Raw genomic sequence first — 18,641 nt, 5'->3', positions numbered from 1 at the left:
AAGCATTTAAAATGGTAGTTGCCACATATCAGGCTCTTAGTAAATGGTATTTATTATTATTTTAAACAAGTGCTTATTATTTATCTAGTATACTGACACTGTGTTACAAGTGCTGGGGGGCCTCAGTGAACAAGATAGACACACTCACTCTTGTCATAGAATTTGCTATTTAGTGGAAGATTCAGACAAATACACAGGTCATTATAATATGGGCTATTACAAAATATAATATGATAAGCATTATGATGGACTAACGGAGGGCACCACAGTTGCTTAATGGAGGGACCCTTTACACAAACGAGGAGGATCAGAGAAGTTTTCCTGGACCAAGCAATGTCTAAGCTGAGATCTGAAGGATGGGGAGAGGCTTACCAAGGATAATGAATGTGGTGGAGGAATACAGTTTCAAGTAGACAGAAAAGCCCACAGAGGAAAGAGAGTAAGGTACATAAAAGGACTTGAAAGAGGCTCAGTTAAATGCACTATAAAGTTCAGGGTGGGCATGGCACACAAGGCCGTTTTCTTGTGAGAAGAATAGAGTGTCAACGAAGGGACAGAAGAAGAGAATGTCATGTTCATAGTTTGGTTTTTAAGGATCCGTCTAACTCCAATGTAGATAATGTATTGGAGTAAGTTAAAAGTGAAATAAGGAGGCCAGTTAAAACACAGTGCAGCATCCAGGAGAGAGATGTTGGAGGCCTGGAACTATGTCACAGCAGTGAAAATAGGGAGAACTTTAGAAATTTGAGAAACTTACAAGGGCAGAGAATCAGAAGGACTTGGTAATAATGGTATCCTGGAAGTACAGTGAGAGGGAGAAAGAAGACCCGAAGATTACTCCCAGGTTTCTGACTGGAGCACATGAATAGTGCCATTTATTAAGATAGAAAACATTAACTGTGATGGATGGACATCACCTGTTGTACCTCCCAGCATATGTTCTTGCTAATTGTGATGGTTAGGTTCATGTGTCAACTTGGCCAGGTGATGGTACCCAGGTGTCTGGTCAAGCAAGCACTGGCCTAACCATTGCTGCAAGGATGTTTGTGGCTGGTTAATAAACCAACAGGCTGGTTTATTAAATCATCAGTCAATTGGCTGCAGCTGTGACTGATAATGTCAATGAAGGGCATGTCTTCCGCAATGAGAGAATGCAGTCAGCTGAATTTAATCCAATCAATCAGTTGAAGACTTTTAAGTGAAACAGGTAGAAGACCTTCACCACTTCTTCGGCTGACCAGCGAAGCGTTTCCTGAGGAGTTCCTCAAAGTTGCCAGTTCATTTCCTGAGGAGCTCATCGAACATTTTCATTGGACTTGCCAGTTTGCTGCCTGCCCTATGGAATTTGGACTCGTGCATACCCACAGTTGCGTGAGACGCTTTTATAAATCTTATATTCATAGATATCTCTCATTGATTCTGTTTCCCTAGAGAACCCTAACTAATACACTAATTATATTTTATTTTTCAACCAGAGACACCCCACCCCCCCCATCTCAATCCATGTGTTTCTAGATGGAGTTGATTCTACCTCTAGTCCCAAAGGTGGAACACTTGATCCAGGCAGGGCTAAACAGTCCAGAGTATCTTGCATTATCTGGGCAGGTCTGGGGTAATCACAAAGGTCCTTATAAGAGAAAAGGGCACATGACAGTGGAAACAGAGATAGGAGTGACACACTTGGAAGATGAAGAAATGGATTTTAGACTCCTGGCCTCCAGAACTGTAAGGGAATAAATCTGTGTGTTTGAAGCCACCATGTTTTTTTTTCATGGGCTCATGTATTTTTCCTCTTCTTTCTTCACAAATGATCAAAATTTATCCAGGGTTTGTATTTGCCCATAAATAACTATTGGGTGATGTCTATTGAGGGGAATCTTTAACTTGGGAGTGAGTGAGAAAAACTGTTGCTAGTAGAGCTTGCAATTTCTTGGGAGGGATGGAGTAAATGTCATGAGTTGCCATAGAGGTCTTCTAGGATGGATTGCATCAAGATCCCTTTCCATTTTCTTGATATTAATTTGTTGAAATCTGTTGGGATGCACTGGGGTGATGTTGATGGAGATCATGAGACAAAATGTTATGAGGGTGGTGTTGGGTCTGTGAGGTGGTATACAATGATTCCAGACTTGACCCAGCCCTCCTGCTGGCAGGTGTGTACCCTACAGAAGTGGGTGTATGAAAGAATCTAAAGATCTCTCACATTGGGAGTCTAGGCTAATTTTGGCTGAAAGTGCCTCAGCTGAGTAGAGCACTCAGCTAAAGGGATTGTCTTCAGAATCCCCCTAGCTTGAGCAGGGGTCTGTACTAGAGGCTGTGGCAGAAGTGAAGCAGACATCTCAGCTACATCTTCACTGCTTCAGAAATGATATGGACTCCTGAAGTTTCAGCTACACTCTCTAGATCTCCAATTTGAACAGTGGTGATAGCTACAGACTGCTCATTGTGGAGCAACCAGATTCCAGAGGAGGCGGCAGATCTAGTCTCAAGAAGACACATCTGATTTCTGACATCAGAGTCAAGGCATAAACATGCAAAACAGATTTACAAAGTGAGTTAGCACCTGGGAAATTCTTAGATACATTTGGAAATGGGATCCCTAGGGCATAGGTACTAAAAATCCACTGATTTGGGTAAATAGATCTTAGTGTTGCATTGGAGGTGCTTTTGGAGATGGCCAGGAATGTTCCACCCTCCTCTTCCAAACAGTAGCTCTCTTTTGACAGCGGCTCGTAGGTCATTGTTCACTTCCTGCACTGCTTAGTGGGACAATGCCAGGACAATGCCAGTTATAAAGGGTTGTGGTTCTCTTTGATTTCCCTCACTTGCCACCTGCTTGCTACTAGAATCCTCATATATTAAGCTGGAAATCTGATTGATATGCATAGCTTCTTACCTATTTTCTAATGTTTTCTAATCTTTTATTTAATATTGATTGTGTCTGCCTTACAATAAATTTCCTTGTCCCACTGACTTGTCTCACTAGGAGATGTAGCACTCTGCAATGCCAGTGCTAGAGCTCTTTCCATTTATCTCTGCTCCTAGTTGAATTGCACGTGGGGAGTGGTAGCAGTACCTGATTGGGGAAGTGGCAAAACAGTCCAGTCTGACTTTGACAGCAGCTCTGAATCAACCAAAGCCAGCCAAGCCAAACCTTCAAGGTAAGAACCTAGGTTTGGTGGATGGATTTATCCTAATGCATTTTTTTCCCTTTTTTTTTTTCATTTTTATTGAGATTGTTCAGATACCATACAATTATCCAAAGATCCAAAGGGTACAATCACTTGCCCCTGGGTACCCTCATACAGCTGTGCATCCATCACACTTAATTTTTGTTCAGTTTTTAGAAACTTTTCCTTACTCCAGACAAGAAATAAAGTGAAAGATGAAAAAAGAAAAGAAGAAAAGGAAACTCTAATCCCCCCATCCCTAACCAACCCCCCTCAATTGTTGACTCGTAGTATTGATATAGTACATTTGTTACTGTTTATGAAAAAATGTTGAAATACTACTAACTGTAGTATATAGTTTGTAAAAGGTATATAGTTCTTCCTTATATGCCCCTCTATTATTAACTTCTAATTGTATTGTCATACATTTGTTCTGGTTCATGGAAGCAATTTCCAGTATTTGTACAGTTGACCATGGACATTGCCCACCATAGGATTCAGTTTTATACATTCCCATCTTTTGACCTCCAACTTTCCTTCTGGTGACATATATGACTCTGAGCTTCCCCTTTCCACCTAATTCACACACCATTTGGCACTGTTAGTTATCCTCACATCTTGCTACCAACACCCCTGTTCATTTCCAAACATTTAAGTTCATCCTAATTGAACATTCTGCTCATACTAAGCAACCACTCCCCATTCTTAAGCCTCATCCTATATCTTGGTACCTTATATTTCATGTCTATGAGTTTACATATTACAATTAATTCCTATCAGTGAGACCCTGCAATAATTGTCCTTATGTGTTTGGCTTATTTCACTCAGTATATTGCTCTCGAGGTTTTGTCATCAACCCATTTTTTTTTTTAATATGGTTTGTTCACTCACCATACATTCCATCCCAAGTAAATAATCAATGGTTCTCTGCATGGTCATACATTTATGTGTTCACCACCTTCACCACTATCTATATAAGGGCATCTACATTTCTTCCACAAGGCAGGAGGGAGAGTCAAAGAAGGTAGAGAAGCAAAAGAAAGAGGAAAAAAAAAATGACAGCTAGGAAGCAGCAAAAGGAAAAATAACCTTAAATCAAAGTAGAATAAAGAATCAGACAATACCACCGATGTCAAGTGTCTAACATGCCTCCCCTATCCCCCCCTCTTATCTGCATTCACCTTGGTATATCACCTTTGTTACATTAAAGGAGGCATAATACAGTGATTCTATTAGTTACAGTCTCTAGTTTATGTTGATTGCATCCCTCCCCCAATGCCTCCCCATTTTTAACACCTTGCAAGGTTGACATTTGCTTGTTCTCCCTTGTAAAAGAACATATTTGTACATTTTATCACAATTGTTGAATACTCTAGATTTCACCAAGTTACACAATCCCAGTCTTTATCTTTCCTCCTTTCTTGTGGTGTCTCACATGCTCCCCACCTTCCTCTCTCAACCATATTCAGAGTTACCTTTGTTCAGTGTTCGTACACTGTTGTGCTACCATCTCCCAAAATTGTGTTCCAAACCACGCACTCCTGTCTTCTATCACCCTGTAGTGCTCCCTTTAGTATTTCCTGTAGGGCAGGTGTCTTGTTCACAAAGTCTCCCATTGTCTGTTTGTCAGAAAATATTTTGAGCTCTCCCTCATATTTGAAGGACAGCTTTGCTGGATATAGGATTCTTGGTTGGCGGTTTTTCTCTTTCAATATCTTGAACATATCTCACCACTTCCTTCTTGCCTCCATGGTTTCTGCTGAGAGATCAGCACATAGTCTTATTAAGCTTCCTTTGTATGTAATGGATCGCGTTTCTCTTGCTGCTTTCAGGATTCTCTCTGTCTTTGACATTTGATAATCTGCTTATTAAGTGTCTTGGCATAGGCCTATTCATATCTCTTCTGTTTGGAGTATGCTGCGCTTCTTGGATCTGTAATTTTATGTCTTTCATAAGAGATGGGAAATTTTCATTAATTATTTCCTCTATTATTGCTTCTGCCCCCTTTCTCTTCTCTTCTCCTTCTGGGACACCAATGATACGTACATTATTGTACTTTGTTTCATCCTTGAGTTCCGGGAGACGTTGCTCATATTTTTTCATTCTTTTCTCCATCTGCTCCTTTGCGTGTAGGCTTTCAGGTGTTTTGTTCTCCAGTTCCTGAGTGTTTTCTTCTGCCTCTTGAGATCTGCTGTTGTGTGTTTCCATTGTGTCTTTCATCTCTTGTGTTGTGCCTTTCATTTCCATAGATTCTACTAGTAGTTTTTTTGAACTTTTGATTTCTGCCGTATATATGCCCAGTGTTTCCTTTACAGCCTCTATCTCTTTTGCAATATCTTCTCTAAACTTTCTGATTTGATTTAGCATTAGTTGTTTAAATTCCTGTATCTCAGTTGAAGTGTACGTTTGTTCCTTTGCCTGGGCCATAACTTTGTTTTTCTTGGTGTAGGTTGTAATTTTCTGTTGTCTAGGCATGGTTTCCTTGGTTATCCAAATCAGGTTTTCCCAGACCAGAACAGGCTCAGGTCCCAGAGGGAAGAAATATTCAGTATCTGGTTTCCCTATGGGTGTGTCTTAGAAAATTGCTCCACCCTTTGATGCCTCAGGTCACTGTGCTTTTCTGCCCAGCAGGTGATGCCTGTTAGCCTATAATTCTTGACTGGTGTGAAGAGGTATGGCCGTGTTCCCCCAGGCTCTGGGGTCTGGTTCTGAATGGAAAGGGCCCCACCCCTTTCCTCGTAGAGAAGACAGACCCCCCAGGTGGAGGTCATTAGCATTTCAATGGTCTTGCTCTCTGCTTGTGCTGTCTCCACCCTTCCCCGAGTCACAGCCCTGGAAAGTGAATATGACTGGGGCTTTCTCCACTGAGCCAAAAAAGAAACAGATAGTCCCCTTCAGACCCAGTCCAAGGTGACCCTCCGGCTCTCCAAGGTCAGTCATCACCCAAAGCCTCTGTCTGTTTTTTGGGGATGTGTACCTGTAGTGAGCAGTTCACACTCGCTACTTAAAACCCCAGTTGGAGCTCAGCTGAGCTATATTCGCTTGCTGGGAGAGAGCTTCTCTCTGGCACCACGAGGCTTTGCAGCTCGGGGCTATGGGGGAGGGGGTCTCATGACTTGGATCTGCAGGTTTTACTTACAGATTTTATGCTGTGTTCTCGGGCATTCCTCCCAATTCAGGTTGGTGTATGATGAGTGGATGGTCTCATTTGTCCCCCTGCAGTTATTCTGGATTATTTACTAGTTGTTTTTGTTTTTTTGTAGTTGTTCCAGGGGGGCTACTTAACTTCCACTCCTCTCTATGCCGCCATCTTGCCCCGCTTCCCCCTCTATCCTAATGTATTTTTGCTCACATGCCTCTGCAAGTTGTCTTCAGGTGTTGTCTGCCCTTTGGCTGGTAGAATTTCTTACAGGTTTCTAACAGGTCATTATTTAAACACTGCTAGTGTCCAGGGCTATTGAAACTCTGCATCTCACATTGGATGCTAATGAGTGTTTCTGTGGTAGGGGAAAGAGACGAAAACATTAGAGCTTGCTAGCTTTCTTCCATCATAACCATAAAGTCTAGATTTGAAAACTCTTTTGTGGAAGAGAAGTAGCGTTCTCTCAGATTTCCCAAGAACCTTGCTGTTGGGGTGAGTCATGTGACCAATTATGGCCAATGGCTGTGGGTGGAAATGACATGTCACTTCCACGGTGAAGCTTAGAAAAGCCAACGTGAGAATCTCCTGCTGTCTTTTTCTTTCTCCTGGTGACCCAAAAGGCTAAATGTTCCAGATAATGCATTTGCAAAATAGCAGTCTCTCATTTACTTTGGATACCAGAAGCAAACCCAACAGGGATGGGAGTCCCTTGATAAGACATGAGAGGCACAAATAAACTTTTTTTTTTTTTGTCAAACCAGAGAGAATTTTGGGTTCGTTTGTTGCTGCAATTTCATGTCCTGATTAATTTATTGTCTTTTACACCTACCTAAACCATCAGAAATTGATGGCAAAATGAAAATCTTTCCAGAAGGCTGGTGACTGTGCAGGCAAAGTTGAATATGTTGTATATCTTTCTTAGTTGTAAAAATGAATAGGGAAGCCAAAAAGGCTATTCTTAAATTAATAGGACAGGATAGTGGTTTTTGAACATGCCCCCTGCTGTACATTAGCCTTTCTTTCTTTTTTTTTTTTTAAACCAAATACAGTAGTGAAGCAAGCATGTTCAACAGTGTTTATTTTAATATTGGAGGGGCCTCTTGGTTTAAATGATAGGACTCTTCTGCTTGAAATATGTTACTCTCCTGTAGTCATTACTTATTGATGTCTGCCTAGTATGTCTGCTCAATGTGTGATAAGAGACTGCATGGATAATCACAGGTATTATCAGGGTATTTACTCCTCTCTCCTTTTTTTTTTTCTTTTTCAATTTGCCTTTTGGTGTTTCTGCTGCTTGTTGTCACCTCCACCAGAAAATTGGAAGGGGAAAAGAGAATAAATTAAACTCTTTTCCTACATAGTAACAACTCTGATTTTAAGGATAACTCAGGGTGTCGTTACATCTATTTATGAGTTTCAGGGAGTGTGTGTGTGTGTGTGTGTGTGTGTGTGTGTGTGTGTGTGTGAGGTGGGGGGGTGGGGGAGGAGATGAAGAGGGAAGGTATGGGAGAGGGAGGAAAGAGAGAAGGAGAGGGATGGATACAAAAACTGGATTTTTAGGTATCCACAATCTCTGATTTTTAAGTATTCACATCCTCCGATTCTAGAAATTTAGGGTTGCCCCTATATTTTGAAGAGTTGTAGTCCTTTGCTAACTGACAATATTCTCCATAGTAACAAAAAAGTCCCTTATTTTCTAGTGGTATAATGACTTTCTGTGCTTATTTAATAATAAGACCACTTGAAAATGTTGACAGAGAAATCCCTTTGCTCAAAAAAATTAAATGTGTATACTGTACACCTGTAACAAATAAAATACAATTATTATGCTTGCCTTTGAACTTAATAAAAATCAGCTTTAAATTTATTGAACACAATCTAGTAAGGCATTTTTTTTTTTTTTAACAAGAGACCATTATGTTCAGTGTGTGGTTTATGTCATGGAAACACAGTTATTTCTCAAGCAATTTCTTCAAGACTTGGAACTTCTTTGTTTAAAAGTATCCTAAAGGTAAGTCCAGGGTTATAATATGGACAGAATCCTTATACCAACTTAAGGTTCTGATACATTAAGGAATGTTTTCTGAGATGGAAGAGATAAATAGATTCTATATAATAGAGATGAATGTAAAACTCTATTCTTTCATCTAAAAAATGAAAAACCTCTATGGAAGTAGTTTGGGGAAACTCAGCATGACAGTGAAATGTGAAAAATTAACTTACAAAGATAAAACTCAATATTATAATGTTGAGTGAAAGAAGAACATACATATTATGGTTCTATTTGTAAAAATATTTAGGAAAACAAAATTAAACTGTCTTCAACGTGGAATATGACTCCCGGGGAGGAATGTAGACCCGGCATCGTGGGATGGAGAACATCTTCTTGACCAAAAGGGGGATGTGAAAGGAAATGAAATAAGCTTCAGTGGCAGAGAGATTCCAAAATGAGCCGAGAGATCACTCTGGTGGGCACTCTTACGCACACTTTAGACAACCTTTTTTAGGTTCTAAAGAATTGGGGTAGCTGGTGGTGGATACCTGAAACTATTAAACTACAACCCAGAACCCATGAATCTCGAAGACAGTTGTATAAAAATGTAGCTTATGAGGGGTGACAGTGGGATTGGGAATGCCATAAGGACCAAACTCCACTTTGTCTAGTTTATGGATCGATGTGTAGAAAAGTAGGGGAAGCAAACAAACAGACAAAGGTACCTAGTGTTCTTTTTTACTTCAATTGCTCTTTTTCACTCTAATTATTATTCTTGTTATTTTTGTGTGTGTGCTAATGAAGGTGTCAGGGATTGATTTAGGTGATGAATGTACAACTATGTAATGGTACTGTAAACAATCGAAAGTACAATTTGTTTTGTATGACTGCGTGGTATGTGAATGTATCTCAATAAAATGATGATTAAAAAAAAAAAAAAAAAAAAAAAAAAAACAAAAAAAAAAAAAAAAAATTAAACTGTCTTGTTTGGGGATACATGGTTGTTAAATTCATAAAGAAAAAAATATGGAAATGATGAATGCAAAATAAAGACTAGTGGTTACTTTGGGATTGGGGAGAGAGGGATATAATTCTGGAGGCTTCTATGCTACTTTTGATGACTTAATTCTGAAGTTAAGGGGTGGATACACAAATATTCACTTTGGTTCTGGTTATTTAAATTGTAATATGCTTTCACACTCTTTTGTAATTAACCTATATTTCACCATAAAAGTGAAAGTGAGAGTACATTCAATATGAGTTGCTAATGTGTTATGCCTTGCTCAAAAATGTTAGTTGCTCTTGTAAATGGTATTGCTAGAAGTTTGGAGCTGACGAAGTTTAGGGTATTGCTCTATCTATTAGACCATGCTTTAGTACTTCCTTCAATTCTAGGTATACCATTTTAAAAGCAATATAGACATACTAGAGTGTGATCAGGGGACACTTATGAGGCTGCTGATTTTTCTTGAAACTCAGCCACATGTGGGGCAATTGAATAAGGAACTGAGAAGGGCAAAATGGAAGAAGAGAGGAGAATGCTCAGTTTGGACATAATATTCTTCATATATTTTAAGGGCAGGCATGATGATGAGAGTTTAGGTTCATGTTACATACATGTTACATACTCTAAAGCATAGAATAAATACAATAAGTGGATGCTACCAGGAAATCGATTTTTTTCTTAATACTACCAAGAACTTTCTAATGAGTTGCCTTGAGAAGTAGTGAGTTTCCCATTGGTGGAGATGTTCTAGCACAGGTTAGATCATCTGCTTGTGGGATATTATCAGAAAGTGGCCTGAAAAAGCTCTCTTGATTCTGAGATTCTTCGAAGGTTCTCCAAAGTCTCTAGTCAACCTGAAATTTATATTCAGTATCTCCTACATGAATGACAGCATAGCATAGTGACTAAGAGCACCGAGTCTGGATCCAGATGCCTAACTGAGTCCTGCCTTTGCCACTTGTGTAAACTTGAGCAAGTTACCTATCTGTGCCTACTTTTAACAATCTGTAATATGGGGCTTGGTATATACCTTATGGAGTTGTTATAAAATGTAAAAGGATACCACATAATAAGCACACTAAAAGTTTATTTAAAAAACCCCCACTAAATGTTTATTTTTAAAATACTTCTAAAGATCATTCATCTTACTTTGAATTAATTACTTTTGTGCTTTTGGTTTAACTGAAAAACTGCCTTTCCCTCTCTTCTGTGAGTAAAATCTTTGTCTCCTTAATTATAAGGGGATTGATTTTTGTTTGTTTATTTGTTTGTTTGTTTGCTTTTAAAAATCATGAGGTTTTAAATTCTAACAATTACAAATAGTGGAGACTTTTTAACTAGGAAGCTCTTTGTCTTAAGTGGCTTTCTTTCTCCCTTTCTCTCTCTCTCTGTCTCTCTCTCTCTCTCTCTCTCTCACACACACACACACACACACACACATCTCTATCTCTATCTCTATCTCTGTCTCTATCTCTATCTCTATCTCTATCTTTCTTTCTAAATTCAGTTTTATTGAGATATATTCACACACCATACCAACCATCCAAAGCATACAATCACTGGCTCACAGTATCATCACACAGTTGTGTAAACAACTCCATGATCAATTTTAGAGCATTTTCATTACTCCAGAAAAGGAAAAAAAGGAAAAAGAAAACCCAAATCTTGCCATATCCCTTATGCCTATATTATTGACCTCTAGTATTGGTGTAGTACATTTGTTACTGTTGATGAAAAAGTATTAGAAGATTACTGTCAACTATAGTTCATAGTTTTCAATAGGTACACTTTTTCCCATAAACCCCTCTATTATTAACTCCTTGTAATAGTGTCATACATTTGTTCTCATTCATGAAAGAACTTATTTATATTTGTTTAGTAAATCATGGACATTGTCCCCCACAAGATTCACCGTGTTATATGTTCCCATGTTTTAACTTCCAACTTTCCTTCTGGTGACATACATGACTCTAAACTTCTCCTTTCCACCATATTCACATTCCATTCAGCACTGTTCATTATTCTCACAATAATGTGCTACGATTGCCTCTGTCCATTTCCAAACATTTAAGTTCAACCTAGTTAAACATTCTGCCCATATTAAGCAACTGCTCCCCATTCTTTAGCCTCATTCTATATCCTGGTAACCTATATTCTATATTTTATGTCTATGAGTTTATATACTATAATTAGTTCGTATCAGTGAGATCATACAATATTTGTCTTTTTGTGTCTGACTTATTTCACTTAACATAATGTCCTCAAGGCTCATCAGGTCGCATGCTTTAGGACTTCATTCCTTCTTACCGCTGAATACTATTCCATCGTATGTATATAACACATTTTGTATATCCGTTCATCTGCTGATGGACACTGTGTTCCTTCCACCTTTTGGCAATTGTGAATAATGCTGCTGTGAACATCAGTATGCAGATGTCTGTTCACATCCCTGCTTTCAGTTCTTCTGGGTATATCCCGAGGAGCAGGCTTGCTGGGTTGTAAGGCAATTCTAAGCATTCTCAGGGACTGCCAAATGGTCCTCCACAGTGGCTGTACCTTTTTTTAAGTGGCTTTTGAATAACTTTATTACAGAGTCACAGAATCACAGAATCCTCAAAGAACACTGAGAGGACAATCCAGCCTCTATTCTTATGCTCAGAAGTAGGTACCTTGTCTGAAAGTTGCATTGCCTCTGAGGGATTGCTGCAAAGCCTGTCCCATTGTTGGATTCTTATACAACTCATTCACCATCACTAATACGAGGTGGGTTGCCAATTAAAATCTCCTGCTGCTTTTGTTGCTGATGAACCAGGGAGTGTGTCATTTCAGATTATGTGCAGCAGTGAAAGGAGCAAATCTATTTACCTCATTCAAAATGCAACTGTCTATACTGGAGTCTTAAATTCTAGACACACCATGCCCTACTTTTGAGAAAGCCATTTACAGAGTAAGGGATATTGAGATGACATTCTGGAGGCCACAACAAGTATATTTTCTGGTCATAAGTAGAAAGTAGCACAATGATTAAATTCAGATTTCCTTTTTCAGAGAAAAGAGATTTCCTTTTTAGGAGATTCTTCAATAAGAATTATTAAATTTAGACTTCTTATGGGAAGAAAGAGAAGAAGGAAAGGAATGAGGAAGGATGAAAGGAAGCCTATTTCTTCTTAGACCTGATTTACATTTCTTGATGATGATTGGTAGTGGTTGGGAGGGTACATGAGTCAGGGAGATTAAGTCCACAAGGTACAGAATACATATGGGTAGTAGTGAGACCTGGACCTTGAGTTATAAGCTAAGATTCACATAAGCCATGAGAATTATACTCTTGGTTGGTTCCAACCACAGAGCCTTACCTATTCTATAAATTTCCATGAATGGTCTGAACATTGTGCCACCTAAGTATGAGGTTGAGTAAAGGAAGGGGTGTTGCATTTTGATGGTAGGTGATCCTGGAGAGAGTGTCAGTATCTTATCAGGGCTTTCTGGATTTGTTACGATCTAGCATGTTTTCACTTTGATAGTAAAAATAATTTAATGCCTATGAAAATATGTATGTTACATTTTGAGATCTGTGACTGGGATATCTGCTGATTCTAAGGCCCCATCCCAGCCTGGGTTGGGCCTGCTCTGAGAAGGAGGAATTTTGCTGAAGGAGACTGGGATGAGCTTCCCATGGTTTCTCAGATGTTTCTTTCTGGGTGTAAAGGGCAGGGCATGTGGCTCAGGTTGCAAAGATGGTGCTAAATGCCTCCATTTGGTACAGAGTGGCTTGATGGATGTTTTTGAATTTTTTTTTAATGCTTCTCAGCTTGAAAATGTTTCCAATTTCCATCTTTTTCATGGGAATTTTTTGAACATAAGTAAGTCAAATGTTTTTCTCATTAACTAGAGAACTTAATCATGTAGCATGACAAAGGAAAGAAAGACAAAAAGGATGCACAATTTCCAAGAATGGGCAATTCCCCTGAAGGGCTGAATCATTCATTGAAGCTATTTATTTTTGCCTGGGTTTTCTCTGAGTTTGTTAGTCTCACGTTGGCCCAGTTGAGACTTTAAATGTTTCTGACTACCTTCCCTGATCCTATCACTCTGGGGCTTGTGGTCTGAATTCAGGGCTACCCAAGGGGCTTGTGCAGTCTCAGGCAAATGCCCTTTGCCTCGCAACTCCTTTTTAGAAAGGTACATTCCCTTGTAAGGAAAAATAAAGCCATTTAAGGTCAGCCTGTGTACAATGTAGGCTAACCCAATTAACTCAGGTAATGGTGACATATTTTTCTTTTGTTTCAATGGTTGCTATTGAAAACTCTTACAGAAGAATTTACTTTCTTTAGTAAATATATTTGCTTTTTCTATGGCAAATGAGAAGCTAGCAATACTTCAAAATCATGCTTGGGTGGCAGTGTAAATATGGAAAGTGTAGACAATTGGGTAGTTAGTTATAGGACATATCTGAGACATGTTTTCAAATGTTTCTTCTATAAACTGTTTATTTGTTCATTCCTTTATTCTTAAATATATACTAGTCTTCTACTGGATACTCAGAATTATTTTTAAGAATGTTGGGGGATACAGGGGAATGTTAAGACCAAGTAACTCATCTTAGGCTACTTGCAAGCTAGTAGGAAAGAAAAGACACAAAGTTGGGAAGCCAGCTGCCATTACCAGGCAAAAGGTAACAAGTGCCAAGGAAGCAGAATAAAGAATAAAGGTTATACGGATTCATTAAGGGTGCAGTGCCTATGCACTGCTTGATCTTAGAAGGCTTCTTGGAAGAAACAACATTGGAGTCAGAATTTGAACTGTGGATTGCAGGAAGGGTATTGGGGAGGGCACTTTCAATGAGAGAAGAAGCAAAGGCACTGAGCTGCATACAGTGCATGTTTGAATGGGCAGGGTTGTGGTAGCAATAATAGATTACTTTGGAAGAGAAAGCTAAATCCAAGCTTGACATCACATGCCAGTGTATTAACTAAAGGGTTTGTGTAGTTGAAATAAAGTCTCAAACCCTTACTAACCTGGGCCTCATTTCCCTTATTTCTACAATGGAGTTAATAATATTTTGCCAGCCATGTATATTAAAAGGAAGAAATGAGATATGATGCTAAAAAAAAAAAAGTGCTAAGCAGGATGTCTGGCATTTTTTTCATCCTTCTTCACTCAATTCCTTGACTTCAGTTTAATGCCAGTGCTGTCCACAATAAAGAATTCCCCTATTCCTCCTTATGGTAGTTTAAACTTGGCTATTTTTGCATTTCTGTAATCCAGTTTTTAGTCATATTTTGATTTAGGAGAATTTTCCTGGCATAAGCCATTTCTATGTGCAAAGAGACCAATGTCATGTTTGGGAACTTAAAATAATTCATCACTAACTAATTCAGGGTAGTTAAAGCATAAGAAGCTAAAAGGGAGTGGCCGGAGATAGAGAAAGAATACTTTTCTTTTTGTTGTTAACATCAACATCTTCCATGACATTGACTTCACTGTGAACAACAGGCAAAGTACATGACTTCTGAGGAATTAAGTTAAAAGCTGACTCTTATAGCATTTGATCCACAGAGGAAGGTGACTTAGATCTGGGAAGAGGGAGCGTTGCACTATGGCTAATCCCCATGCCACATTAGGATGTTTACACCAGCTTGAGTGGTTGTGATGGGGCCATCTACATCATTTGATTCTTGTCCTTGTGACTCACTCTTTCTGCTGTGGGGTTAATTTCCTGCAGTGGAAAGGGAGGAGTGACTTGCCAGACCATATGGAGTAGAAAACAGCAGATTGACGTGGGTTTCGGTGGAAGTTGACAGCACACTAACATAAGCCTCTAAGAGAATGACCTTGAAGAACTCTTTTAAATGGCATCCTCATAAAGGTGTTTAATTTTCATGATCTTGAAACTTTAAGATTCTAGTGTTAGTTTAGGAAAAATGGGCAAGAGAGGACAAATGATACAAGGTATACAATTTCACTGTGTTTGCTTATGTTTCCAGTTTGGAGACACTGGAAAAAAGAATGCCTGCCTTTGATTTGCTGTAATTTTGTCTAGGCCAGGGGGTACGAGCATGTCCATGTGTGTACAGGAGATTCTTGAACTTCAGCTCTGTAAACTTGGGTTTCTGTACTCCTATACTGGGCAGGATTTTCAACTAAGCTAATATTAAAGAGTATGGATCAGCCAAGGAAACTGGAAAGCTGGAAATGCATGTGTGTTTTCAAGCAGGATTGGAGAAGGTTCCCATTGACATGTAACCCTGACAATCCATGGATTTGCTGATTAATGGTGGTGTTGAAACCACAGTGTACCTGGATTGTACTTAGAATTGTTACGGAGTAATCTAGCTTCCCAGTCAACTCATTCGTCATAAACTCACTGAGAATTACTGTGTAACCAGGCATTGTGTTAGGTGCTGAGGATAGAAAAATGAACAAGATACAGTCTTTGCATTGAGAGAATTTACAGTCTAGTGGAGAGAGGTGTGTATAGACAATCACAGAACGATGTAATAAGTGTTATGATAAAGGAATGGGTAGTGTGCTAAAATAGTGTAGAGGAGAAAGCACTTCAATTGGGGGATGGGTGGAGGGACAAGTCAGGGAGAAATCTCTATAGCAGAGCTGACCCTATTAAAGGTCTTTTAGGATGAGTAGGAGCATGCCTGGCAGACAAGAAAAGGAAGGCTCTATGGGCAGAGGGAGAAGTGTGGCCCTGTGGGAGTTAGATTATTAAATAGATTAGCCTCCACTTCTTTTAATTCCTATAGAATAAACAACCCAGACCAAAGTGAAACAGAAATAGCAACAGAGGAAACTCCAAGCAATCGTGCTTCAGTCAAAGGGTCCTGGTGGGAAACATGGCATACTCAGTATTGTTGAATTGATTAATGAAGGGACTATTTCAGAACTGGAGACCAGTTAAGGGAACCAGCAAAGGATAGTGAGATGCCCAGGGTCTAGCCGCAGCAGGAGGCCATCAGTACTCCTGGCCCTGAAGGAGCACAGAGAGGAAATGGTGTTATTGCAACCCAGTGAGAGAAGGAGTCCTGGAGAAGGAGAAGCAGCTGGTGAGGAGCTGTGGCTATAGAAGAACACAGGTCCTATCAGACCATGGAGAAGCAGGAAGGGAGCAGGGCATGAATACCCCAACTCGGCTTGCTCTGCCCTCCAATGTTAGCAATGTCCTTGGAAGCCAGAGGTAAAGGGTTCCCAGATGATGAATTCTGTAGACATCAGCCCTTAGATTGTTTCCCAGCCCCTAATATCACTTTGTGTGCTAATTTGTATAATGATACATAGTAAGGTTTCCCCAGTGACAACCTCATTGGGTCCCCTTCTCCCTGATTAGAACCGAGGTATTACTTCTCTGACTCCCATAGGACACTGTTCTATTCTTCATAATAGCCCTGATCTCATTCTTCTTTGAAGGCTAACTAGTTATGTACATGTCAACATTCCCAATGGGTTGTGATGTCTTGAAGCGAATGCTGTGTTGCACCACCCAGACCATCCCCATCCTCTTTCAGGACCTAGCTGCAGGGAATGTTGGCTACTGACAGCTCAAGCTAAAACCCTCTTGGGAATTGGCCTCATCCAAGATTATGCTCCCCTCCTGGGGGCAGCCCCCATTCAAGGACTGGCCAATGAAGGGGTTCAAAGGCCCAGCTCCTTTGCTTCAATTGGAATCACTCTGTAAGTCCATCCCAGCTCCAGAACTCCTCAAATGATTAATGGAGGCCTTTTGGTGGGGGTGGGGGGTGGTGTGCTGTATGACCTTCTGCCCAATCTTGCTTCTTTCAGTCCTTCACAGGTGTTGCTCTCAGGAGCATTCTCCATTAAAACTTTACGGGCAAATCTTCCTTGTTTACTCCTGTTTTCCCATATCTCTAGCACAGTGCTTTGCACATTACAAGGTATTCCACACAAGATGATTGTTGAATCAATGTAATGATACATGACATTTTATTGAGGTAAATTTACATATAATAACATTTACCCTTATTAAGTGTTCAGTTGATATGTTTTAATAAATGTATAAAACAATGTAACCTCTACCATGATTAAAATATAGATTATTTCTATTACCACAAAAAGTATTCCTATTGTCCTTTGTAGCCAATCCTTGCCCTCCCTTCCCACACCACACCAAGTTGGCAACCACTGCTCTGTTTTCTGTCCCTGTGATTTGTCTTTTCTAGAATGTCATATAAATGGAATCAAACAGTACGTACTCTTTTGTGTCTAGCTTTTTCACTCAGCACAATACTTTTTTTTAAAAAGTCAGGTTTATTGCAGTACATACATTAAAGTTCACCTTTCATAGGTGTACAGGACTATGAATTTTGGAAAGTATATCATCGTATACCCACTGCCACAATAAAGATCTAGAATATTTCCATTATGGCAAAAAGTTCTCTTGTGATCTTTATAGTCAATTCCTTCCTCTCCCTAGACCCTGGAAACCAATAATCATTTTTCTGTCTCTATAGGTTTGTTTTTTTCCAGAATGTCATAAAAATGGAATAAAAAATATATAGCCCCTTGAATATGATTTCTTTCACTTGGCATATTGCTTGTGAGATTCATTCATGTTACTGCATGTATCAGTATTTTGTTTTTCATTACTAATATTCTGATGTATGGATGTATTACAATTTGTTTATCCAGTCACCAGATGAGTTAGTTTTTAACAATTATAACTAACCTGCTATAAATATTTGTGTACAAGTTTTTGCATGTGCATATGTCCTCATTCCTCTTTGGTAAGCACCTAGGAGTGGGATTTCTATGATATATGGTAAGTATATTTTTAACTTTTTAAGAAATTTCTAAATTGTTTTCCAACATGTCTACATTTTGTACCTCTACCAGTAATGTATGAGAGTTCTAGTTGCTATACATCCTCTTCAGTACTTGATACTGACAGTTAATTTTTGTTTTTTAAATTTTAGCCATTCTAATAGGTTAAAGTGGTATCTTGTGGATTTACTTTGCATTTTCCTAGTGACTAATGATGTTAAACACCTTTTCAAGTACTTATTTGCCATTGGTATTTCTTTTTTAGTGAAATATTGGTCCAAATTGCTTCCCTTGCTTTTTTAAAAATTGAGTTAATTTGTTTCTTATTTTTGAATTTTTAGGGTTCATTTAAGCACTGCTTTAGCTGTGTCCCAGACATGTTTTATTGTTGCATATATCTTATATTTTCATTTTTATTCAATCCAAAATATTTTCTAATTTATTTTACTTCCCTTTTGACTATAGATTATAAGTGTGTTGTTTACTTTCTGAATTTTGGGATTTTCAGATATCTTTCTTTCATTGATTTCTAGTTTAATT

The sequence above is a fragment of the Choloepus didactylus genome, chromosome 8, assembly GCF_015220235.1.
Source record: "Choloepus didactylus isolate mChoDid1 chromosome 8, mChoDid1.pri, whole genome shotgun sequence".
In the NCBI taxonomy this organism is placed as follows: Eukaryota; Metazoa; Chordata; class Mammalia; order Pilosa; family Megalonychidae; genus Choloepus; species Choloepus didactylus.
This window is presented reverse-complemented; position numbering follows the sequence as displayed.